The sequence below is a fragment of the Spermophilus citellus genome, assembly GCF_964194105.1.
Source record: "Spermophilus citellus genome assembly, chromosome: 1".
In the NCBI taxonomy this organism is placed as follows: Eukaryota; Metazoa; Chordata; class Mammalia; order Rodentia; family Sciuridae; genus Spermophilus; species Spermophilus citellus.
The window spans coordinates 39,928,679-39,954,914 of NC_138182.1; the positions used below are offsets into that span (position 1 = coordinate 39,928,679).

At 42.1% G+C, this 26,236-nt stretch overlaps 1 protein-coding gene across 2 annotated transcripts in view; it reads right to left on the reverse strand.

The window, feature by feature from the left end:
- CYSLTR2 (cysteinyl leukotriene receptor 2) overlaps nt 1–26,236 on the reverse strand; it is a 51,796-nt gene that overhangs the window by 19,247 nt on the left and 6,313 nt on the right. Inside the window, exon 1 of one of the 2 annotated variants that reach the window (XM_081263335.1) lies at nt 13,196–13,230. The exons of the other annotated variant lie outside the window; for it this stretch is intronic. The gene's annotated coding sequence lies outside the window, so the exon portion shown is untranslated. Of the gene's footprint in view, nt 1–13,195; nt 13,231–26,236 lie in introns of those variants that run through there. 2 annotated transcript variants of the gene reach the window in all.

The following is a 26,236-nucleotide window of genomic DNA, read 5'->3' on the forward strand; positions in this document are numbered from 1 at the left end:
AAATCTAGGGCAAAGGGGAGTTAAGGGTCCTCTTGGATATTTGGGGGGGGGGGAATGGGACTTTTCATTAATAAAAGTCATGAAAGATGCTATTTGGGAAAAGAAATGAGAAGTTCCATTTGGGAATTTCTGAATTTGAAGGTTTTCTGTAATAGACAAGTTGGAAGTGTCCCATTGCAGCCTAGAGCAGGAGAGGAGCTCCGTGAGCCTGTGGATTTAGGGAACATCAGCACTAGGTGGAAGCTGAATTCAGAAGAGAGAAAGAACTTGTGTAGGGCTGTGGAAACACAGAAGGAAAGAGGGTCAAGAACAGGACCTTGGGGAACATCAGCAATGAAGGGACAGGTAGAGAGAAACAAAGGCTGTAAGGATGATGGGGAAGATTGGCCAAATAATAAGAGGTGAATCAAGAATGTGCTGCCACAGGGGCCAGAGGAAGGCTGCTGTAAGAAGTAAGTGACCAAGTGATCGATAGGGATCACCAGAGGATTTAGCAACAAGGTTATCAGAGGGGAAGGTGCAAGCCAGTCACAGGAAGCTGATAAAGGAGCAGCAGTTGAGAAAGCACCCACAGTGAGGGGAAAGGATGAGGGGAGAGTCCTGTGGCTGCTGCAAAAGACATGTTGCTTAGTATCAGAGTTCATCTGTCTTACGATGTCTTTGTTTTTAGTTGTGTTTATTTATTTTTATGTGGTGCTGAGGATCAAACCCAGTGCCTCACATGTGCTAGGCAAGTGCTCTACCACTGAGCTACAACCCCACCCCTGTCTTTCCATGTTTTATGTTCTGGTGCCTCCTTTGCATCCTTCACTACTCTTGTGCTTTGGTGCCATTACTAAGTGAAGCAAGGATTTTTTGAACAGAAGCATTACAAAGCAAGATTGTCAACTGAGAGCAGAGATGGCTACTAAGTGATTAACGGGCAGGTAGAGTATACAATGTGGATACTCTGGACAAAGGGATGATTCATGAACTGTATACAGGATGGAGTGGGACAACATGAAATTTCACCATGCTATTTCTATTGGCATGAAATTTAAAACTTATTATTTCTGGAATTTTCTACTTTTGAATTATAATTGCTTGAGACCACTGAAGGGGATACTACTGCACACTCTACTTGAGATCCAGTAGTCCTGGTTTGACTCCCAACCCTCTCTTTCTAGTTGTTTAGCTTTGCTCTCTGACCTTTAGCATCTTCATCTTAAAATAAGACTAACGAAGCTAGTCCTTTAGGATTGTTTGGGGCTTCAAATGAAACTTTGCATAGCAAGAGGTCAACCAAATGTTAGTTTCTTCCCCTCTTACCTAACTGTTTTACCTGCTGAAATTCTGACCCATTTCTTCTTATCCTTTTACACCTAAACTCCCTCAATTATGTGCTTTCTGTTGATATTTCTTTCCCATGTTCCTCTTCCCAATCTACACAATATGTCTGCCCTGCCCCATCCCTTTCACCTCAGTGAGGCCCTCCTCTGAATCTCAAGTGACTTAGATAAAGTCATTAGTTCCTGCCCAATAACCAGCTCTCTAGTCATTTCTCATATTTCCTGTCTAGTCATGCCGTAGAATTGGGTCCTCATATCTTCAAGACCTCCGCTCCTCTGATTTCTGAAGCTTTATGCTTTCCATTTCCTGACAAAGCAAGAATGTCAACTAAGTGACCAACGGGCAGGTAGTCAGTGCACCATCAGCAGCTAAAGCCATCACTGTCAAGGATTTATCCACCCTGGGGACTTTGCCACCTCATCTCTCTGACTCCCAGATGTCTCCTTTGATAACTCCTGTTTTCACTTTATACTTCCAAAGAATTTTAAAGTTATCTCATTTGCTCTGCTTGACAATCTTCTGAGATAGACTGAGTTGGCATTATTATCTCAATTTTACAAATAAAGATAAAAGGCTGAGGCCAGGAGAATTTAAGGGGCTTTTCCTGAGTTCTAATCTGAACTGTATTCTCACACTTCTACCTACAGCATAGTCTCACTTGGAACTTCTGCCTCTACCACAAATGCTGATCTATTCTTTTCACATAGATCCTGCTCAGCCAGTAACCATTATTAGGACATTTTCTTTAATTTTTCTTGCTCACATCTAATCAATTTGGCAGAATTATGGCTTCAAATTCCAACCTTCATTTACAAGAATAATATCACCATCCTAACCTCAGTCTATGAGAGCTGATGCCTAGAAACTAGAAGTGTCTCCTGACCTGTAACGATTGCTAGATTTAACTCATTAAAATGACATTTTCACTTCACTGTGAACCACCTATAATTGCCTATCAGACCAAATGCAAATTAATCAATCAAAAAGATAAGGCTTCCTCCTCCTGGGCTCCAGTGTCCCTGTATTCTCACAAACGAGAGTCAGCACCAAACATCTGGAAACTGCACAACAAGGTGACAGATGGCAGAAGGAGAACAGAGATCTGGGTCCTGTTCCACCATTTTCTAACTGGTTGGCCTTGGATAGACACTTTGGGGACGCTTATCTGTAAAATGGGGACAGTGAAGACCCTGACCCCGTATCTTTGTTGTTATTTTTTGTTCTTTTTAGTTACTCACGACATTAGAATGTATTTTGACATATTTATACATCCATGGAGTATGACTTCCCATTCATGATGTGGAGTTACTTGGCGGACCCCATGTCTGAAGAGGGCTCCAAGAGGAACAGATGGTAATGATGCAAGTGAAAGCGCTTTGGAAACCACGAGCTGGCTTTATCGTCATTGTTCCACTGCTCCTCAGCACCAGGCAGCTCAGACCTGGATTTGCGCTTCATCCACATACCTGTGCCTTTCAGGCCGCTCTCTTCAGTCTCTGGCCTGCCTCTCCTCCCCATCTCCCCTTTCCCCAACCTGCCAAGAACTTAACTCTAGTTAGGCCAAATCTTCAACATCGATATTGCTTTCTCTGCTTCACTTTCCCCAACTGACACATCCCGCAGGCCCCACTTTTTAAAATGTTCTTTTCGCACTTGTAAACGAACTACTGCAGCCTAGGAGTAGTTCTTCACTGCTTTGGTAGATAGTGTTAGGCAGATAATACATCACGTTGCCCTCTATAGATTATCAGATTCATGACAGGAAGGGACAATCTCTTACTGATTTTGCATACCCTACCCTACCAAGCACATATCTGAGGGAAGTTGGTGAAGTGAGAAGGTACGAATGGCAGATCAAAATGACTTTAGTAAATATTTAAAAAAATGAATTTAAAGTCCATGATGTCTTGAATATTAGTATTAATAAAAATAAAATAGATATTTGTTTGTAGAAAAGGCTGGTACCTAGAGATATGAAAATCAGAGGAGTGAGGACATTTGGGATTAGGAAAATGAAACCAAGCTATAATGGGAATAAGAAGGAAAATGTTTTTGGGGGGCAAAAGATCAATGTGAAATTTCCAGTTAGCCAGATTCCAATGTCATAATACAATAAGAAATCATATCAAAACCCTAAAACAAATTATCCAGGTAGGCACGAAAGCAAGGTTATGAAATTTGGATAACTTTTCACTAAGCAAGTATGAAATTTGGAGGTATAAAAACATGATAGCAGCTTTTAAAGATCAAGTCATTCCTAAAGAACAAAAGTCACTCAGAGGCCTCAGGTTGTGGCTCAGCGGTAGAGCACTCTCCTAACATGGGAAAGGCACTAGGTTCTATCCTCAGCACCACATAAAAAGATAAATAAATAAATAAAGGTATTGTGTCCATCTACAACTAAAAATTATTTTTTAAAAAGTCACTCAGAATTATTTAATTGAATTTTGACTTTTTTTAAACCTAAGTTATATACAATTGGCCTTAGAAATCATCCATAAGGAAGATCCTATCCCTTTTCAGATGCCAGGCACCCACTGATGACATCCATCTTTCTGCTCCCTGCATTTAGTAACTCATTACAAAACATACAAGCTGACTTATGGTGATCCCCATAAAATAAAGACTGCATGCAGGACTTCCCAAGTACCATCTATTGGTGACTTTGGACTTGCCAATTTGTTTTTCACTGAAGGCTCAGAAGAGCTCACTACAAGTGTTATCTGTGGATATTAAAAAAAAATTAAACATCTTTCCTCAGCTTTAAGAGGATTATTTTATATTATTAAACATAGAAAACAAGTTTCGCACAGTATTTTTTTTACTCATAAATTCTATATAAAATGTTGCACACAATTTAATGACAGACAAAACTCTCTCACTTTGAGTGAGATTCCCTTGGTTTTCATTGTGAAAATCATTGTAACTTACAGACTGAATATTTAGGCTGAGATGTCATAAATCCCAGTGTGATAATGGCCAATCTTATAATCCTTCAAGTAGATTCTCACAGGCTTAAATCTAACCATTCTATTGTTGTGGGTTTGAATCCTCCACAGTAGGAGGGTTCTGTTTTAATCATCCACCCTGCAATCCACAACTCTCCCCACAATCATGCTCTTCATTTTATCCAAAAACTTTAGAGCATAACTTGGATTTTAGCTCCCAGAGAGACTGTATACTGTGGATTCACAAATAGAACATTTCTTTTTATAGTTCATAGAAATGTTCAGAAGAGAAAGTTGGTGGAAAGTGAGAGAGCAAACCTGCCACTTACTAGCCATAAAGTCTTGGCCAAGTGATTTGTCTTCTCTGAGCCTCAGTTTCCTCATCTGTAAGTGGCATAATGTAAGTGGCTCTCACACCCAGGGGGCACACCATGATGGTAACTATTATTATTAAGCTCAAATTAGGGACTTAGGAAAAGTATTCAGGAGGCAAAACTTTCTCATATAAAAGCAAGGGCTGGGGGATCATCTAATGACAACAATCATTGTGGAAGGCATGACAGCGCTTGCTCTCAGCTGCGCAGAAGCAGTAGGAGAAAAACAGGGAAAAACCACAAACTCAGAAACTGAATCCTGGTCTTTCCTTGATTAATTTGATGAAGTAGGCAGGTAATTTTATCTCCCTGTGCCTCAGTTCCTAATCAGTAAAATAGAGATAATGATGATGCTAGTCCTTACTTCAAAGGATTGATTGTTGCAAGGATGCCTTGAGATGGTATATAAATAGCACTCAGGCCAGCACCTGGGCCATAGAGAGCACTGGAAAAAGCTCCACGATAAGTTTCAGCCATTGTTATTGCAAAGGCTCACAAACCAGTTCCCTGAAGTCATGCAGAGAGAATGCAACCCTCCAGAGGGGACAATTCCACAGCACGTTTGTCTCTCAAAACCCCGGAGACCCCTGAGTCCTGAGTTAATGTAGTCCCCCAAACAGAGAAATCCGTTTTCAATCTATCATTGAAAATCTATTCTTGCAATCTGAGCTGCTAACCCAGAACTTAACTAGAACAGGCCCCAAATGTCATGTTAGAAATGTGGTGTTTGGGATGGAGATGTTTCGGTCCTAGCAGAAATGAGATTCTGCTCTCAGAATTTTTTCAAAGAATTAAAATGAGTTGAGTTCTTGGAGACCAAAACAGAAATACAGATAAAAACAACAAGACTGAGATTGCAACATCTTTTGAATGAGGAACTGAGCTGGTCTCTGGGCTCCCAGAGTATGTCGGGTAGAGGAGTGACCCACTCAGGGCCCTGTTTCCATGGAATCAGCACCTTGGAGAATTTTGCTGCTCCATTTCTTCCTCTGCTCTGTCACCCCCAAAGTACCTCAAAGAGCCGTGGAGTATAAGCCACTTCATGGGCCACCAGACTAATGACCCTTTGCTTGCTAAATGCAATTTGCTTTCACACATTGCATGACTCTGAAGTTACCACCTTGGCCCATTGGGAAAAGGTTTGTGGGCAGATCTACTGTAAACCAGACCATTAAATAAGCATTTATGGCTCTGGAAGTCTCCAGGGGAAGGATTTCTCCAATTCACTTTCTCTGTACTTTGGACAGCTCTGAGGTAGGCAGGAACTTCTCAGGAAGGGTCCAGGGACTCCATTGCTCACCTGTAGGGAGACTGGAGTCTCGCCCCTGGGGCCTGTGCAGAGTTTGCTGCATTTTTGCCCTCCTCTTCAGACTTCCTAGAGTTCAGATGCTACATTTGGAAGTCTTAGAGCTCACAGGGCCCTCTTTTTTTGGATCCCAACCAAACTGTGGCTTGACTTGCCCTGGTGTTGAGTGGAAAGAAATCTGGGCATGTTACTCATGGGATTGCACAGATTTCCAAGGCTGAGCTCCTGAAGAGTAGTCTCTGTTTGCCATTGGAGGAAGATCTAAGAAAATCCTGGCAGGAAGAATAGGCTAGTTTTAGTGAGCAATTGCCACAACAGGCCAGCATCCCTGTGGGGCACCAAATGCACTGGGAAGTTTCTTTCTTGTCATTGCCTCATCTAATTATGGTGGAGGATGCCATGTTACCATACCTACTTCACCATCTCTCCTCAAATTCCTCTTTGGGAATCCCCCAGGGTTGAGGTGGGGCAGGGGGTTCAGAAATGTGGGAGGTTGATAATCCATTGTTGATCTGTCTGAGCTGCCTCCTGACTAAATTCCAACAGGTCCAGAGAAAGTTTAGAACACACACACACACAACTTCTGAATTCATTATCGTGGTTTTCTATTTTAGTTCTAAAGACCAGACACACCATGCTGTAGATATAGTTTTCCAAATAGAATGCTTTTTTTAAAATCATAGTACTTGAGTTGTCAACTTCAGTGATTTCTCCCCATTACTTATCCACATGTGCCCTTCAGTTTATATCTGCTTCCTTCTCTTTCTAGCATTTTCTCTGACCCATGAGAACTCCTGGGAGCCACCAGAACCTTCCTTGCCTGGGTTCTGCCTGAGGTCCCTGGGACTTCTCAAAACTTTGTTAGGCCCAGCTTCTGGGTGGGGCTGGATACACAGCATGCATTGGCTACGGCCTTCTTCCACTGAAAGAAGAACTTTGCCCAGATCACAGAAATGTGTGCTAAAATGACATCTGCCACCATAAATATAGTGTACCTGGACAGATGGAAGAAGAGACACCCAAGAAGACATATATTGTCAAAGCTGCCACAATGCCTAGTTTGGATGATAGTTTAACAATAGCTGCCTTTTTGTATCTTTTGCTGACAAACATTTCCCCTCCATTGTTCTGATTGGTCAGTTTGCACATTCTCCACTGAAGTTGCTTTCTTGAGAATTTTCCTGTGCAAAAAGATGCCTAAGAATCATAGACAGATTTGCAGAGAACTGGCAAAACTGGAGTATTTCACAACTTCATTTCTTCTTGTGTTATATTAAGGGACAATGCTCCCTTAATATAACTGGTCCCCAGAATAACTGGTCCCAAGGGCTGTCTCAGAAGCTGAAGCCTGACAGAAGGCCAGCATCCAAACACGTGATGAGGCTTATGATGCCTCAGAACACAATGCCTGGCAGTATCTCTGACATCCTTCATCCAACCTCTGCTTTGCTAATTCCTTGTTCTCTCTCCATTATTTTTCAAATGCTAACTTTTCTCCCATCTTCATCCATATTCAGCCACCATGATAAACAAGCACAAATCAATACAAAGAAAACACACATGGAGAGCTGAGAGCTCCTTGGAGATATGACTTCCTTTAAAAAAAAAATCTGAGCAAGGAAGGTTGGAGATGTCTGTTATTAACCCAATAACCTAAGTAAGGCCACAGATTTGTTCTGCCTCTGAGCCTCTGATTCCCAAGTGTTCTGATTTCAAGACAGAAGAAAGATCAGCAAGTGCTATCTCAGAAGCTATTATGGTTGGATCTTATTTAATTATTTAATTTGAGCGTTCCCCTATTTTCCATTGTAATTGAACTCTTGTTTTGCAGGGTGGCTGTGTTGGCAGTGCTGTGGACTTTTGAGAGGTGGGGTCTAGTTCTTAGGTCACTAGGAACATGTCCTTGAAAGGGATTGTGGGACTCCAGACGCTCACACTCGTGTTCGATCTCTCTCTCTCTCTCTCTCTCTCTCTCTCTCTCTCTCTCTCTCTCTGTCTCTCTCTCTCTCCCTCTCTCTCTCTCTCTCTTTGCTCTGTTAGAGAAGTGACATGACATCTTACTCTGATACATGCTCCCACCGTGATATGCTGCCATCCATGGCCTTCACCAGAGACCAATCCAATAGGGTGGTCTAATCTGCGACTTTAAACTTCAAAAAGTATTAACTCAATAAATCTTTTTTCTTCATAAATTTAGTTGATCCTGGTACTACATCGCAGCAACACAACACTGACTCATATAAAACTTATTCCAATAAACTTCTAGGGGTTGGTCAACATCAGGACCCTCCCTGTCCTTAACCACAGTGCCTAAATGACATGACTCGGGGACTGCCCAAAGGCCCCTTTTCAAAGTAAAACTCACTTTTTTTCTCTTCTCTCCCACCTAGGCATTTTATATTTCACTATTAGATTAATTTCTTAGAGCAGAGGAATTGTTTACAAAGGTATTTTGTTAAACATCATCTGTGTTTACTAAAACTATATAGAGATATTGTAATATCATGCAAAAAAGCTTTAGAATAAATCTCACAGGACTGAAATCCTAACTCACTTTTTTTCTCTTCTCTCCAAACCAACTGTTTGCTACCTGCCTGATCATCAACAAGTAATTAACCTCTCAGAGTGAGTAGAGAACCATGGGAGGGAACATGGACAGCAGCTGAAAACAGTTGTGCTGCATTTGGAGCACGTGCATGCAAAAGAAAGAGAGAGGCTTACCGTGTGGGGGTGTCTCTTTTGCCTACATACTTTGAGCTCCAGCTCAGCCCCTGGCTATCCTTTACCCAATCTCAAGTTTCTTTCTAAATAACACTTCCAGAAAAAGCCTTCTTTGACTCCTCCAGGTCTTGACTGGCTACAGCTCCATGGGTTTCTCCCCAGTATCTCTCCCAGGGTACATCAGTGGCCTCCTGTCATCCCCACCACCAGAACATTCACCACGGCAGGCAAGAAGTGCCTCTTGTCTACTGCTATTAGCCTTAGCAAGGTGTGCAGCACATAAGGGTGTTCAGATAAATGACCACTGAGTGAGCCAATGAAATATTATTCAACCCTCTCATGTAGGTCTCACAGTGAACATTTTCTGGGAGGAAAAATAAAATCCACCCATCGCTTGGTTTTGGGTAATGAAATGCTATTGGTGTATTTTTCCTTACAAAATTTCTGTCCCTGAAATTCAATTCTAAGATCTAGGAACAAAGATAGGGTCAATGGCATGTGGGCAGGGGGCAACCACAAAAGGTACCCAAATGGTACTATGTTCTCAACTCTGAAAGAAGTGACGCTATTTATATCTCGGAGGAGAGCAAATTGTCTTTCTGATTCTGTGCCAATAAATTCCCAGTAGGGTTTTGTGCCTGTTACAACTAAAAAGGGGAGCCACCTTCAAACCTCTTGGAGAGTTTACTAGAGAGCAGAATTATTAAGGCAAGACTCAAAAAGAAACCAACTTGCTGAAAAGACTCTGCAAGGGGTTGGGGACATAGCTCAGTAGTAGAGCTGTCACCCCGCACGTGTGAGGCCCTGGGTTCCTGTGATGTCTTCAAGAACTCTTTATACCATTGTGTTTTCTGCACCAGAGATGCAGACAATGTGAAACGCCATCTCTCTAGGCTCATGAGAGGAGTCTGGATGGGAAATAGTCTATTTTTTAAGATCTAATTAAAAAAAACTTCTTTTAATAATGTACAGTGAATAAAATAATTTTAGACAGAATTTTTAAAAATTCTTCCATTTTAGTTAAATCTTTAAATTTCCAAAGTAAATGGGTTACCCTCCTCTGGCCTTTCCTCCTCTCTTCCTCCCTCTTTGTTCTTCTTGGGGTCAACTTCTTCCATTTCTTTAAGTCTCTCTCCCTTCAGGACTTTGGAGTTTGTATTAACGATGCAGAAATCTCTGTCTAGCCCCAGCTCTTCCTAAGGATCCATCCAGTTTCGAATTCTTTGTCTTCAAGTTACTGCGTATACCCTCGTCATCAGCCCCTCAGTTAATAACCAGACTTATTTTTCAAAGGTGCCAGACTGTACTGCCACCAAGCCATCAATCCAATTAGAAAGGTTTTGCTTTAGATATCAGCAAAGATTACACTTTTCCCCAAAGGCCAACTAATAGAATCAGATTAATAAAATTCAAAACAAAATTTTAATTGAACATTAAGGCATTAACATGATCATAAACTGTAAATAAAATCCCCATTCACTGATGAATTCATTGATTTGCACATTCCCGTTTCTCACAGTGAGTGAGTAGAGAACCATGGGAGGGAACATGGACAGCAGCTGAAAACAGTTGTGCTGCATTTGGAGCACGTGCATGCAAGAGAAAGAGAGAGGCTTGCCGTGTGGGGGTGTCTGGTTTTATGCAGAGACACATGGTCCAGTAGGGGGATGAGGACTGCACAGAAGTAACTCCAGTACAAAGAAGGAAGTGGTCAGAGCCTGGAGTAAAGCATTCAAAATGTGCCGGGGGGAGGGGGGCTCTGAGGGGATGTGAAAACCTCTCTAGCAAAGCTCAGCAACCACAGTAAGAGGCTTGCCCTTCTATGCATTATCCATCTTGGCCATTGCATTAGCCAGAGTTCTCTAGGTGATTGCACAATCCCTTGTGGGGCTTTTATCTTGCAGGCTTAGCTCTGGGGAACAGTGTGCTTCCAATATTTGCTGTGCAAGACAAATTAGAAAAGCAGGAGGGTCCCTCGAGTCCGGAATGCACACAGGTATTAACAAGGTGATCCTGACACAAGGCAATGCGTAGGAACGCCCACTTTCCTCCCAAACAGGTTTTACCCATGTTGAAAGGAGCTGCTCTTAGACCCCAGGCAGATGGGGAGCCGGACGGTATAATGAATGAAAACATGTGCTTCTAAGTTAAAAAGGAACTGGGTTCAAGTCTCAGCTCTGCCTTTTGGTCACTTATTACATTATCCTTCTGAATTTCAAAACTGTCATGGGCCGAGAGAGCATTTGAGTGAGAATCAATGAAGTAAATGGATGCAAAGTGATTGCTTAGATCCTGACACGTGCTAAGAGCTCAGTGCTAGCTAACCATCACAACAATGTGATCAGGAATGTACAGCACTCAGAACATTAGCAGGGAGGCTTCCATGTGGCCAAGTAAAAGACCATTTCATTTGGAATAGAGCCAACCGGAAAAACACAATTCTACTTAATTTACTTTACATTTTTTATTATACACACAGTGCATACTTATGGTAAAAAAAAAAAAAAGAAGAAAATCAAGGTAATACAAGTTGAAATAAATTACAAAGTTTACCACCAACCAGATACATCTAAATTTTGTGAATTTACTTCCTTTCATCTTTCTTCAAATATACATAATTGTATTTAAACAAAAATGGGCACACTGTGTCATGTCATGTCTTTCTTGGCCAACTAATAATTGACAATGTCATCATTTAATTGACTGAAGGCTATCCAATTATATAGACAAAACAATGTGTATTTAATCAACTTCTTACAATAGCTGTTATTAAAGTTGTAAGAAGGGAGCCCTGTGCCCTCTGCACCAGTACTGGTTCCACCTTGGGAAAGATCCTGTGTTCTCTGGGCTTCATATTTACCACCTTTACAGTAAGAATTAATGCCCTCTAGCACCCAGGGCAATTTCATGGATCCAAAGAACTGGTGTATGTAAACATGTTTCTAAACAGAAAAGTACTACATGAATGTTTAGGTTCATCAAAGAAGATACTAAACATCTATTCCCTTCTGTGTAATTAAAACAAGAAGAAATTTGATTAACACGTTATCAATTAAGTTAGGATAAATAATTTAAAAAAAAAGGCATCCCTGCTGTAGGCTAGGAAAGCAGTAGCAAATGCTTCAACTTAGTTTAGCTGCCTGTTGTCTGTCCTCTGTTCCTGGGGAGAGAAATCAGAAATTCTTTCCAGTTTTTTTATGACTTGGGATCCAGAAAAGATAAGTGTTTCTGGAAAACCTGAGAAACCTCCTGTCACTTATCATCCCAGTCTCACCCGCCTTTGCTTTACCTGGCTGATCACTAAATGTCCACCTTGTGCTTAATGAGAAGGTTGCAAAAGACAGGAAGACTTACTGCCTCAGCAGGTACTAGAGAGCCCGGGCTTAATTTTGATCTGTTTTGAACATTCTAGAGCCTCAGATTCTCTAACTTTGAACTTCCCAAGCAGGAGAAACAAATCCCTCTCCTTAAAGCATTAGCAAATTAAAACTCTCAGGTAGATGCTTGTCTCAAGAGTTGATGTGTCTGAGACAAATGAGAGAAATTTCTACAAGTCTTCTGTTTCCCACAAATTAATGTTTTGCATGGTTTAAGTAGCATTGAGAGGCAGGTTTGCATGGCTTGCCTGAAATTGCATCCTTTTCTTTTAACACATATTACTTTCAGGTAAGTGTCAAAGACAGGAGACTATTTCAAATAACCTCTGTCAACTTTTGCTAAGTCACCTTAGAATTTTTTGGAAGACCAAAAGTCTACAGATGGACAGACTGATCCCCCAAGGTTAAGTTTCTGGGGGCGGTTTTCTAATCTGCTCCAGTTCAGGTGATTCTGGCTGAAGGTACAGCCAGAGTTGAGAAACACTGCCGGCCCCACAGAGAACAGTCTGCAAACTCACATCCCCACACCTTCCACTCACAGTGCCTCTGAGCAAAACCACTGAAATACACATCTTCAAAGCTAACCTCCTCTCCCCCCACAGCAAGACTCCAAGTGAGAAAAAAAAAATATATATCTTCTAGAATAAAATGATTCCATCTATGTAGAATAGGGAAGATGCTGTGTGGCCAAAAACAGAAGAAGGCGTGTGTAAAGTACAATAAATCTCAATGCAATTTATGCAGCAATTTAAAATTATGATTATGAAGAATTCATAGCAATGTGGATAAAAACAAAAGCTGTGATCAAAGAAATGAACATAAACTTATCCATATTGTATGGGTGCAACATGAAAATCAAACTCCATGCACCAAACACACACACATACACACACACACACACACACACACACAGAGAGAGAGAGAGAGAGAGAAGGAAATAACTCCCCAAATGCCAATAGAAGCTGTATCTTGGTGATGGTTTTTGTTCTCTTCTCCTTTTTTTTTTATACTTTCTCAATATTTTTTAAACTACCATATGTATGGTAGAAAAAAAAAACATTTAAATTAAGAAAAAAAGAAGTGATAATCCAGGCACAATTCTCAACAATGAATTAACAAAGCAACAGTAAAAATGCCCACCTGCAGGTCTCTGCCCTCGGTGCCTTGCCTTCTGTCTTTCTCCTGCCTTTCTCCTCCAAGTAATTCAGCTTGATCATTTAAGAAAAAAAGTGAAACAGCAGATTGTGCTTTATGAGCAGTGTCAGCCAATAGCAAGAAAAGAAGGAACTTTGTTCAGTGGGTCATCTGTGCTTTGTGGAAGCTGGTGTGGGTGTTGGCAATGGCTTCTTTCTTAAGAGGGGAAGGCTTTCCGTTAGGGACTACCTCTAAAAGACAGAGCCCTGGGATTGCCCTGCTCTCTCCTGTCTCTCTCCTTCTCTCTCTCTTTTCTCCTCTCCACTCTCCACTCTCTCTCTCTTAATCAGCATCTTTCACAAGAGTTCAGGGGATGTGATGGACTAGAATCAGGGGGGCTCTAAGTGGCTTTTAGTTTTTCTGAACGGTTTCTGTTTCCATGACAAGAGGGACACAACACTACCTCCTGCATCCAGACAGCTCTGTGGCATTATTTGGAGTAGCCCCTTCACCCACGCGCTCTCTCACTTCCACCCAAGGGGAGGTCTTACTTATTGTGCTGAAAATTCTCTGTGAAGCCCAGGGATCACACCCCTGTTGCTCCTGTACGAGGTCTTCTCAGTCCTCATCTTCCTTCCCTTCTGGCTCGCACAGTTAACCAGGAATATCTTATCGAAACTTTCTCCCTCTTCTTTCTGGTTCTTTTTCTATCAATTCTCCAAATGTGAGTTTTCTGCAGAGATCTGTCTTCTGCCCTCTTTCCAATCTCTTCTCTTGCTTTTGGCTACTTTATCCACAACCATGGCCAAATTTAATATGACCTAAATAAAAATTTTCCTTTTTTTGTGGGGGGTGGTTATCAGGGATTGAACTCAGGGGCACTCAACCACTGAGCCACATCCCCAGCCCTATTTTGGATTTTATTTAGAGACAGGGTCTCACTGAGTTGTTTAGAATCTCGCTTTTGCTGAAGCTGGCTTTGAACTCACGATCCTCCTGCTTCAGCCTCCCAAGCTGCTTGGATTACAGGTGCAAGCCACTACACCTAGGTAAAATTTCTCTTTTCCTATCCCAAGCCTACATTTCCCTCATCTTTCCTATCTAGCAAATGGTATCATGTGATTCACCCAGTTAATTCATCCATAAACTTAGAAGCCATTCTTAATTCATCTCTTTTTCCCACAGCCCACTTCCAATCTAATAAACTCCATTTGTCTGCCTTAAGAAGTATGTCACAAATCCATCCATTTCTCACCATCCCTATCCCTTTTCAAACCCTTATTGTTTCCTGGATAGAAAACTGCAGTAATGGACTGGGGATGTAGTCCAGCAGAAGAGCGTTTGCCTGGCATGTGCAAGGTCCTGGGTTCAGTATCCCACGTGTGCATGCATCTGCACACACAAGCCCAAACACACACACACACACACACACACACACAAACAGAAAAATTGGGAATGAAAACTTCAGTAATATTAGGCAATAAAATGATATAAAAGCTTCCAAACTGAAATAAATAAGTAAATTATTTCTGTAGATATCATCTTTTATCTAGAAAAACTTCAAGAACATACATGCAAAGCTGTTTTAATAAACAAATTAAGCAAACTTGCAGAATACAAAATCAATACACAAAAATCAGTTACGTATCTATACATCAACAATGACCAGTCCAAAAAGAAAATTAAGAAAAAAAATCCATTTACAAAGCATTAAAAAGAATATAATACTTAGGAATTAACTTAACCAAAAGGTGAAAGACATGGGCTGGGGTTGTGGCTCAGCAGTAGAGCACTTGACTATCACGTTGGAGGTCCTGGGTTTGATCATCAGCACCACATAAAAATAAGTAAATAAAGGTATTGTGTTCAATTAACTAAAAAATAAATATTAAAAAAAGGTGAAAGACTTGTACACTAAAAACTACAAAACATTGCTGAAAGAAATTAAAGTAAGGCATAAATACACTGAAAGACACCCTATATTCATGGATTGAAAGACTAAAATATTGCCAAAATGTCAATACTATACAAACCGATAGACAGATTCAATGCAATTCCTGTCAAAATCCCAATAATGTCTTTTGCTGAAATAGCAAAATCAATCTTAAAATTTATATGGAAGGCTGGGGTTGTAGCTGGGTGGCAGAGTACTTGCCTCTCACGTGTGAGGCACTGGGTTCCATCCTAAGCACCACATAAAAATAAATAAACAAAATACAGATATTGTGTCCATGTATAACTAAAAAAACTTTAAATGATATGAAATCTAAAGTGACCTCTGAGTAGCTAAAATAATCTTGGAAAAGAATAGCAAATCTTGAAATCTCACATTTGAAGATTTCAAAACTTACTACAAAAATTACAGTAATCAAAACAGATACATAGACCAATAAAATGGAATGAGGCACCAAATGATTTTTTTTTTCTTTTTGGTGGTGCTGGAGATTGAACTCAGGGCCTTGTGCATGTGAGGCAAACACTCCACCAACTGAGCAACATCCCCAGCCTGGCCAAATGACTTTTGACAAGAGAGTCAAGATCATCTAATTAGAAAGGGCAATCTTTTCAACAAATGATGCTGAGAAAACTGTATAACTGCATATAACAGAACAAAGTTGGATGCTTACCTGGCACCATGTACAAAAATCAACTCAGAATGGATGAAAGACTTAAATATAAAAGCTAAAACTATAAAAATTTAGAAGAAAACCTAGGGGAAAGCTTTAAGACTTTGGACTTAGCAATGATTTGATTGTGACACAAAATTCACAATCAAAGAAAAAATGGACAAGTTGAATTCGATCTCTAAAAACTTTTGAGCATCGTAAGACACTAACACAGTAAAAAGGCAAACTTCAGAACAGGAGAAGATACAACAAATCACACACATGTAAGGGAATAATATCCAGAATATATAGAGACTCAAACAAGTAAAAAAAAAATAAAACAGGCAAAGTACTTGAACAGACAGGTTTCCAAAGATGGTATCTATATGGCCAATAGACACATGAAAAGATGCTCAGTACTGCTAGTCACTGGGGAAATGCAAATCAAAACCACAATCAGATACCACTTTAAAGATGGCTATTTAAGAGCAAACAAAATAGCAAAATAACAAATATTAGCACAGGGATGTGGCTCAAGCCGTAACGCGCTCGCCTGGCATGTGTGCAGCCTGGGTTCAATCCTCAGCACCACATACAAAGATGTTGTGTCCGCCGAGAACTAAAAAATAAATATTAAAATTCTCTCTCTCTCTCTCTCTCTCTCTCTCTCTCTCTCTCTCTCTCTCTCTCTCTCTCTCTAAATAAAAAAAAAAAAGAAATTAAAACCCTATGTGCTGCTGGTGGGAACATAAAATGGTCTAGCTATTATGGAAAACAATGTGACAATTTCTCTAGAAATTAAAAACAGAATTACCATACTACCTCTGCAGAGTTCCAGCCAACTTGGGACCAGAAGGTGATAGATGAGGACCAGAGAGGGTCCCTAAAGCATGGCTCCAGGAGCCACATCTCAGAAGAGTTCTGCCTTCACTGTCCAATCCCAGCCCCATTCAGGTCCCATTCCTGTTAGATGCTCGGCTATCAAACTGAGCTATTTGTTTAAATCCCAAAATAGAAATCACTATTTTAGGATACACAACAAGGAGTTTAGCTGTGTTTGGGTAGAAATTAGCCAACACTTCCTGATAATAAACAAAGATGGCCATGTTTGCTTTGCTTACAAGAGGCTGAGGAGTTTCAAGAGACCCAGTCAACATCCCTTGGGATGGAACAACCCCTTGTCCCATGGCGTGACTTATATAATAGGGATTAGGTACAACATTCTTTGTCAAGGGCATAAACATCTTCATTCTTCACTTTCCTGAATCATGCCCTTCCTTCCCTCCTTTTCAGCCAACCTTTACTTTTACCCCTAAAAATCTCCTGCTATTCATCCAAGGTCTTTCTTGTACCAAGGAAACAAATTAAGTGACTTAGGGAACATGGTGACTAAGGATGTAGCTGTCTTCATCCATTTTCTGCTGCTATAACAAAATACTTGAGACAGGGAAATTCATAAATAAGAGAAATTGATTTGGCTCATAGTTCTGCAGGCTAAACAGTCTAAGGGCATGATGCCAGCATCCAATCCACATCTGAAGAGGGCCTACTTGCTACATCATTATAGGCAGAAGGCATCCCATGACGAGACAGCAAGTAGGCTAGCTCAGGTCTCTTCCTCTTCTCATAAAGCCACTAATGCCGATATAGGGGCCCCACCCTCATAACCTCCTCTAATCATATTTACCTCCCAAGGGCTCCCAACTACAAATACCATCAACATATGAACTTGGGGACAAATTTCCAATGCATGAACTTTTTTTTCCTCTTGTAGTACTGAACATTGACCCAGAGGCTCCTACATACTAGACAAGCACCCTACCACAGAGCATATCTCCAGTTCTTTTTAAATTTTATTTTGAGATGGTATCTTGCTAAGTTTCCTAGGGTGACCTCAAATTTGTGATCCTCCTTCTTTGGCCTCCCGAGTAGCTAGAGTAACAGGCATGTGCCAACACATTAACACACAGTTTTTTGAGGGACATACTCAAACTATGGCAATGGCATTCTAGAAAAGGACCACAGAATTAGAACCTCAGCAAAAGGCATAATACAGAAGAGATTCTAGATGCACCAGTTTAGCTTCAAATCTGTAATCGCTCATTATTCCTTCTTGTTTCTTCCAAATCCCAACAGGGGTATCATGATTCCCTACTTGACTAACGCTTGAAGATCTCTCTTTAGGATTCTGTTCTATGATCTGAGCAGATGAGACAGTCCTTCTTCACTTCCATCTGTGTGACCCTCAGCCCAGGTGGCATGTGGCCAGGTAAGAATACCAGACAGAGAATCAAGAGACTGTCTGGTCCTGTCTCAGCATAACTGGTTGGATGGTTTGGAAACTATACTGGAGACCCTTCTCTGTGTTTCCTTCACAATAAAGGACCATGAGGTTCTGGGAATGGGGAAAAAAGAGAATATAAGGTTAAATAAGAACAGTTCCTGAGCTCAAGGAATTTCTATAGTAAACCTCATTTCTTTGCATTGAAAACCAATCGGAGTACCGTCCCCCCAAGACAATACGTTGGTGTATTCCCTGTATTTTTCTGGGTTGTTGTTTGCTCATTTGTTGCATCCTTTGTTTGACAAAAATTTATTTCCCATCAACTTTGTAACAAACATTTTCCCATGTCAGCCCAAATATTTCAATGACTAGATCACATCCCATCAACAAAATGTGCCAAAGTTGGGAAAAATCAATTCCTTTTGTTTTATTTTTCCCCTGATACACGAATCTTTTCCTTGCTTAGGATGGTGGACCGTTGTGATTGGCTTGGGGTTAGTTTCAGTCAGAGAATGCAGATAGATTTGCAAACATGAAGTGTAGCTTGAAAGATGAAGAAAGAACTCTGGGAGAAAAATGGCAAATGAATTACCCGCAAAACCCTAAAGAATGCTCTATCCTCTACCTCCCCTGGGTTGAGGCTGAGTTTGAAGCCAGAGTTTTAAGCACTAACATGGGTGACACAAAGAGAGGGCCATTCCTGATAACATAGCTGGTGTCTAAACTCAGGACCAAAGCACCTCATGCTCCCCAAGAGAGCCTGTAGGGTGCTTCTACCCAGTTCTGAGAAGAGTGCATGTGCAGTAGGAGCAGCATTGATATCTAACTTCCTCCTGGGCTTGGCCCCACCAATGCCCTTAGGCATTTAAATAGTAATTGCAATGGCAGCAAGGGTGATTGCTGTAGTAGAGCTGCTCTCTCTCTTCCATTGCCATCTGCAGACAGGAAAATGACTTGGTGTGTTAATTTTTTATTGCTGTGACAAAATAACCGAGAAAAAACACTTCAAGAAGTAAAGATTTATTTTGGCTAATGGTTTCCAAGGTTTCAGTCCATGACCAGCTAGTTCCATTGTTTCTGGACCTGTGGTTAGGTAGTACCTGATGGTAAAGGGCATTCTGGATCAAAGCTGCTCATCTCATGGCAACCAGGAAGTAAAGAGAGTGAGAGAGGAAGGGGCCAGGACAAGATACATATCTTTCCAGGGCGTGCTCCCAGTGGCCTACTTCTTCCAACTAGGACCTACCTCTTACGTTTCTATCACCTCCCAATATCCCATTCAATTATGCATGCATCAATGGATTGATTCACTAATGAGATCAATCATGATCCAGTTACTTCCCCAAAGGCTCACACCTGAGTACTGCTAAAATGGAAACCAAGCTTTCAATACCTTAGCCTTTGGGCAATCCAAACTATGAGATCCAGCTTTAACAGAAAACTTGCCTCAGTCTGGCTGGGCACAGAATCACGAGCCACTGAAGCAGGAACAAAACTTTATTTTTGAAAAAGCCGCCAATACTCCGTATGCGCCGGCAAGCCAAAACCGGTCCACCCACACGCACTCGGAAGGGGGGGGGCCCCACCTCCCCCGGAATTCCCTCCTACTATCCTTCCCCAACCAATGGGAACTCTCCAGGAGTCCCGTAACACGAGTCCCTAGCAGGCCAAGGTGAACAGCAGGAGTCCAATTTCCATATGAATGTAAATCTTAACATAATCATATCATCTCAATGGCTAGCTGGCGTCACCTTACAACCCAAAGTGCCATGCATCATATTATTTGCTTGTGGCTCCTAGCAAAAACTCAGGAACACATGAGAAATAGAGAGGTATGGGGAAGTTTGGGGACAAGGACAGAAGGGGAAGAGATAGGTTGAAAACAAAACAGCACCCTAAATGAAGACTCCCAAGCCAGACCATGTCGTTTGGTACCTCTCCCACCAAGAGGCACACCTGGCATATTTGCCCTCAGTTTTCTTTATCACATCTCCCCTACTCTGCTTTCTGTGGAGTTGGGGTGGGGGACTCATTCTAAACCTCAGGCCCCCTGCTGACTCAGATTCTGACTGTACTTGGCACCGGTAGGGAGAAGGAAGGTGGAAGAAAAGGAGAAAAAAAAAAACAGAATATTTTTCCCTATGGATTCTTCAGGTGGCATTTCTGACAGCTTTGGTATATACTCTGGGGATTCCAGTTCCTGCCCACCTTGCTAGCCAACCACCGGATTGGAGAAAGCCATCTCCTTTCCTGTCCCTGTAGCCAAGGTAGTGGTAATGGCTTCTGTGTGCTAGTCTCAGTGTTGACTCTGTCTACAGCTTGTTAGCTCTTTCGTCACCTGGGTAATCCTTCCCTGTTTTAAGTTTCTAAATGGACTCCAAGGACCATGGGTCCCCAGGGTCGGCCTACATTGATGCACTCTTGGCTCTGGGAGGAACACACATTTAAATGCTCCAGCAGCTGCTGGACATCTTCCATCTGCCAGGCCCATGATGAGCACCTGACACTTATCTCTTCACATATATTGCAATGATCCTGTGTGTTAGATATTGTCCCGTTAGACAACATCTAAATGATGAGGAGGCCACATTTCTGAGATGCTAAGTAATTACACGTCTTCTTACCTCTAGTGATACAAACCACAGCTCTCTCTGACATAAATCCATTCCACCCCATTAGGGAATTTCTGCTTGCTAAGAGGAACTGGGGTCTTCTCTCAGCATTGTTGAACATTTATATGATGCTTACATTAATCTGATGCTTTATATGTTTACATATAAAGATGGGGGCAATGGGTGCCTCTTCTACTGGGCATGTGCAATAAAATGGTCACCAGCTCATGTCCAAGAAAACAATACTAAGAAATGCATTGTGCACTTACTATAAAAGGAGTGTTTCGCAGTGGCTTTAATAGCTGGCGACTTCAGAATTCTGCAGAGCCCAGGAAATTGCATTATTTCATCCAAGTCATTAGAGAGGTCTTAGGCACCATGCCATTTATGGCCTGCTCAGACTGTTTAATTCACTTTGCTTCTCACAGATGAGCCTTAAGGCTCCAGCTGATACCGTCCCATGCTAGTGGGGTACAGTGGGCACATCAGAGAAAAGCACTGATGGGAAACAGGCTGCAGAGGGGCATTCTGAAACCCTGGTTTCTCACACCCCAGGGAGTCAGTGTTTATCAACTCCTACCCATGAAGAGGCCATCATTTCTGTTTTGAGCCTGTTAAATAATTGGGAGCCTAGAAGCATGAAACCTAGAAAAAAACTAGAAGGGTATTTTAGGGGACCAGCTTGATGTAAGGCTGTAGTTTCCTCTCTTTGTGTAAAGTGATAGAAAAGAATAAATGAGTTTTTTCCTTGTGGGCCAGAACCAGAACATCCTAGGTATATTTTTGGGGGGTAGAGGGGATTCCAGGGGTTGAACCTAGGGGCGCTTAACCACTGAGCCACATCCCCAGCCCCATTTTGTATTTTATTTAGAGATAGGGTCTCACTGAGTTGCTTAGAGCCTCGCTTTTTGCTGAGGCTGGCTTTGAACTCATGATCCTCCTGCCTCTGCCTCCAGAGCCACTGGGATTACAGGCGTGTGCCACTGTGCCCAGCCCTTAGGTATCTTTTTATCTCCACCATCTACACTCTGACTGGCACCTAGTAAGTACTTAATAAATACTTGTTGTATAGATAAAGAAGGAATAAAATAATCTTGCCAACTTCAAGAAACACACATAGGCTCCTCCTTTCCTTCATTTACCCTTCTACTCATTTGTACAGCACACCTTAAGCAGAGGTGGGCTAGTGCTCATGCTAGACGAGGGGCATAGGATGACACCCAAGACTCGGGTCCTATCCTCAGAGGATCGCTGCCTGGTAGAGAGAGGCAAGAGGCAAACATTTACCCGTGCTGGTAGGGCCTGGAGGAAGGAATGGTCAATCCCAGGGCCCAGCAAACACCTACAGGTGCCTCTGTGTGAAGAAGGACCTTTCTGGGTATTAGGATTACAATAAGGTAGACCTTCCTCAGGACCTGCAGCCTGAGGCCAGGGCTTCCCAGTTGCTAAAGCAAAGCCTGGACTTCCATCACTCTCCTAGTAGGCCTTGGTCTGGGGCAAAATGACCCTGCTGTCCTGCTGATCCTGGTCAGATATTGCCAAGAGAGGGCACATCAGAACAGGATTGCTTTAGGCAGAAGGGCTCAGGGAGAGAAGCAGGTGCACCATGGAAGGAGTCATGGAAGAAACTTTACGATGTTCTGCAGGGAGGTCCTGAGCAACAGGCCAGCCTGGGCTCCAATTCCATATCACTGTTTCTGGCTCTGTGTATGGGTACACATGACTTACCCTCTCTACTATAGACTGTGCTCCCACCAGAGTTCATATGTGGAAATCCTCACCCCTGAGGTGGTGGGGTTAGGAGGCGGGGCCTTGGGGTAATGATTAGGTCATGTGGGTGGAGCCCTCACAAGTGGGATTAGTGCCTTATAAAAGAGGCCCCATAAAGCTCCATGCCCCTTCCTCCATGGGAAGATGCAGCAAGAAGACCGTCATCTGGAAGCCAGGCACGCAGGCTCTCAACCCACACCGAATCAATCATGCCCTGATTTCAGGCTTCCAAAGCTGTGAGAAATAAACTTCCGTTCCTTCTATTCTACCCAGTCTGTGGCATTTTGTTATAGCAGCCAAAATGGATTAAGACACTCTCTGGACCCCTTTGCTCCCCATGAAATGATGGTGATAATAACTCAGCAGCACAGTGAGGCCCTTCTGAAAGTCAAGCAGATGAAGAGTTTAGCAGGGCCCAATTATACAGTAAATTCTTCCAAGTTTTCTGAGAGGACACAAAAACTAATTAAAAGTCAAGTCTCCCCTCCCAACAATCTATAATCCCTTTAAAAAGTGTTATTGTTCTCATTTTTTTAGTTGAAGAACAGTCACATAACTGTTCAAAATTATCTGGATTTCAAGACTCTTTGGTTCTGGAGATCAACCCCCTTGGCACTCCCTGACACTTGAGGACCCAAGTAAGACACTGAGGTGGATCTAAAAGCCTCTCAATAAATGTGTGTTCTTTTTTTTTTTTTTTTTTTTTTTTTTTTTAAGGAGAGAGAGAGAGAGAGAGAGAGAATCTTTTTTTTTTTTTTTTTTTTTTTTTTGGTAGATGGACACAACACAATGCCTTTATTTTTTTTTTATGTGGTGCTGAGAATCGAACCCGGGTCCCGCCCCTGCTAGGCGAGCACTCTACCGCTGATCCACAATCCCAGCCCCAACAAATGTGTTCTTATGAGGAAAAAAACGGAGACTACCAGTAAGGAGCTCAAAGTTGGATAGTTCAGTAAGACATGTATGCAAAAATCATACTCCAGACAGAATGAACGTTTCACAGAGGACACCAATGAGTTTAGCTTCCTTTCAAGTTGGTTATCTTGTAAGCTGAAGTGATGGTTAATTTTGTGTGTCAAGTTCGCTAAGCCCTGGTGTCCAATTGTTTGGCCAAACAGCAGTCTGGATGTTACTGTGAAGGTATTTTTAAGAGGAGATTTAACATTTAAACCAGTGGACTCTGAGTCAAGCTGATTACCCTCCATAATGTAGGTGAGCCTCATCCATTTCTCGAAGGCCTAAAGAGCAAAGACTGAGGTTCTCCCAAGTAGAAGTTTCTCAAAGCTGCAACATAAAATCCTGGTTGAGCTTCTAGTCCACTGTGGCATTTGGACTCAAAACCACCATGTCAATCTTTCCCAGAATTTCCAGCTCGCCAGACTGCTCTGTGGACTTTTAACTTGCCAGTTGAGCAATTCTTTTAAAAAAAAAAACAAAACTCAATCTCTCTCTCTCTCTCTCTCTCTCTCTCTCTCTCTCTCTCTCTCTCTCTCTCCCTCTCTCCTTTGTGTCTTCAACTGGTTCTGTTTCTCTGAGAAACCTGAACTTATACAGCATTGTTCAGGGAAGGAAGGTTTCAGGAAAAGGGTGGGGAAGGGTGCAGGGAATAACTTCCAAACAACACAACTCTCCCTTTTACAAGTCTCTGGCTTGTGGCCTCGTCCGTTTCCATGCTGAGTGGTATGAAAGCAGGCCTTCTGGGGTCTGATTTCAAACAAACCTCTCAAGGAATTCACATCATCAACAGAAAGAGGCAAAGCTGATTATCACTGTTTGGCACTTAGCAGAAACTCCCTGGCATTGCTAATGCATGCCGTCCTGGGTTTCTCCAGCTACAATGGGAAGCTTTTCCTCCTCACACTTGGCACCTAGTTGGCCATTCGAGACTCAGTAAGTGCTCAAAAAACATTAATCAGATTGAATGGAGTTGAATCTGTCTTTCTTGGATAGCTCATTAGAGTATGTTAAAGCCCTACAAATGGAGGATTCTAAGCAGACCCCAGGGGATGGAGGGGATGGGGATGGATTTAGAGATTGCTTCAACCTCTCTTCTCCCCTCTTCCCGTCACACACATTGAATCTCACCCCTGCTTTCTGTTCCCTCTGTGTACCTGACTTTCAATCCATGATTATAAAGGACTGATTCTATGTAGAGCCCTGTGTTTGGTGCCTGGTGGGAGAAGAAAGGATCAGGACTCCAGCCTCTTGGTTTCTTAGCCTTTAAGGCAGGGGTCATTTTTTTTCTACCCACCTTCGCCATCTGTCCCTACAGACTTTCTTCACCAAGACCCACATCATCTCCAAAGTCTCCACTCAGATGGCCTGCTTGATCCTGGCCATCACCTCCTCACCTCCTGATTCACTCACCTGACTCCCAGACCCAACTATGCTTCACCCACCTGTGTGCACATGCCATGCCATACAAAGAACTGCTCACTCAATTTTCCTCTTCCCCATTCTAGAGCCTGTGGTTACCCTGGCCCTTCTCCTACAAATGCCCTCAATCTTCCGTCTCTTCTCTCCTGCCATCCAGGTCATCTGGAAAGTCCAACACTGATTAAACCCACTGTGTCTCCATCGCGCTTGTGCTCCAGTGTTGAAACTCGATGAAGTCAATCAAGCAGTCCTACTGACTCAAGGACACCACACTTCCCGTGTAAATCCAATCCCCTCTCTTTGGGGAGACCGTTTGGCACCTTCTCCTCTCTCCTCAAACCTCCATGAGCCTTTCTTCCTTGGTTTCATGACTTCATTTCGTACCTCATAGAGAAAATACTTATAATTAGGTGAGAACTCATACCTCATCTTCCTACCACCAAACTCCCAAACATGTAACTGACCTGCAGATTTTTGTCTTCTCATCTGATACAAAGGAAGAAAGATCCCTGCTCCTCTCCAACCCAGCCCCTCTCAATCCTACCATCTTTCCCTCCACAACATCAACCTTCTCCTCCTCCTCCTCCTCCTCCTCCTCCTCCTCCTCCTCCTCTTCTTCTTCTTCTTCTTCTTCTTCTTTTAAAACTTATTTATTTGTTCTAATCAGTTATACATGACAGCAGAATGCTCTTTGATTCATTGTACACAAATGGAGCACAATTTTTGACTTCTCTGGTTGTACCCAAAGTAGGGTCACATCATTCATGCAATCGTTTGTGTCCTAGGGTAATGATGCCTGTCTCATTCCACCATCTTTCCTACCCCCTATGCATCCTTCACCCTCCCTTTGCCCCATCCAAAGTTCCTCCACTCATCCCATCACCCCCCATCATGGATTAACATCCACTTATCAGAGAAAACATTTGGCCTTTGGGTTTTGGGAATTGGCTAACTTCACTTAACATGATATTCTCTAACTCCATCCATTTACCTACAAATGCCATAATTGTATACTCTTCTACTGCTGAGTACTATTCCATTGTGTATATATACCACAGCTTCTTTATTCATTCATCTATTGAAGGGCATCTAGTTTGGTTCCACAGTTTGGCTATGATGAATTGTCTGGCTTCTCTACTTCTAGTTCTTTCCTTATGTGATTTCAGCCAATCACAGACCCATATGCCACCTATATGCTAATAACTCCTCTGAGTTCCTGTAATCAGGAGCTTAACTTCAATTTCTAATGATAATATCAATCTCAATATGTAATCATCTGCAGTTTTTGGTTACGCAAAAATCTGGCAATTATCCTTGATTCCTTGATTTTATTTCTAACTCATGTGATAGGGACATTGTTTTTCTCCAATATTCATTTCCTCCTCCCTCCATAGTAATA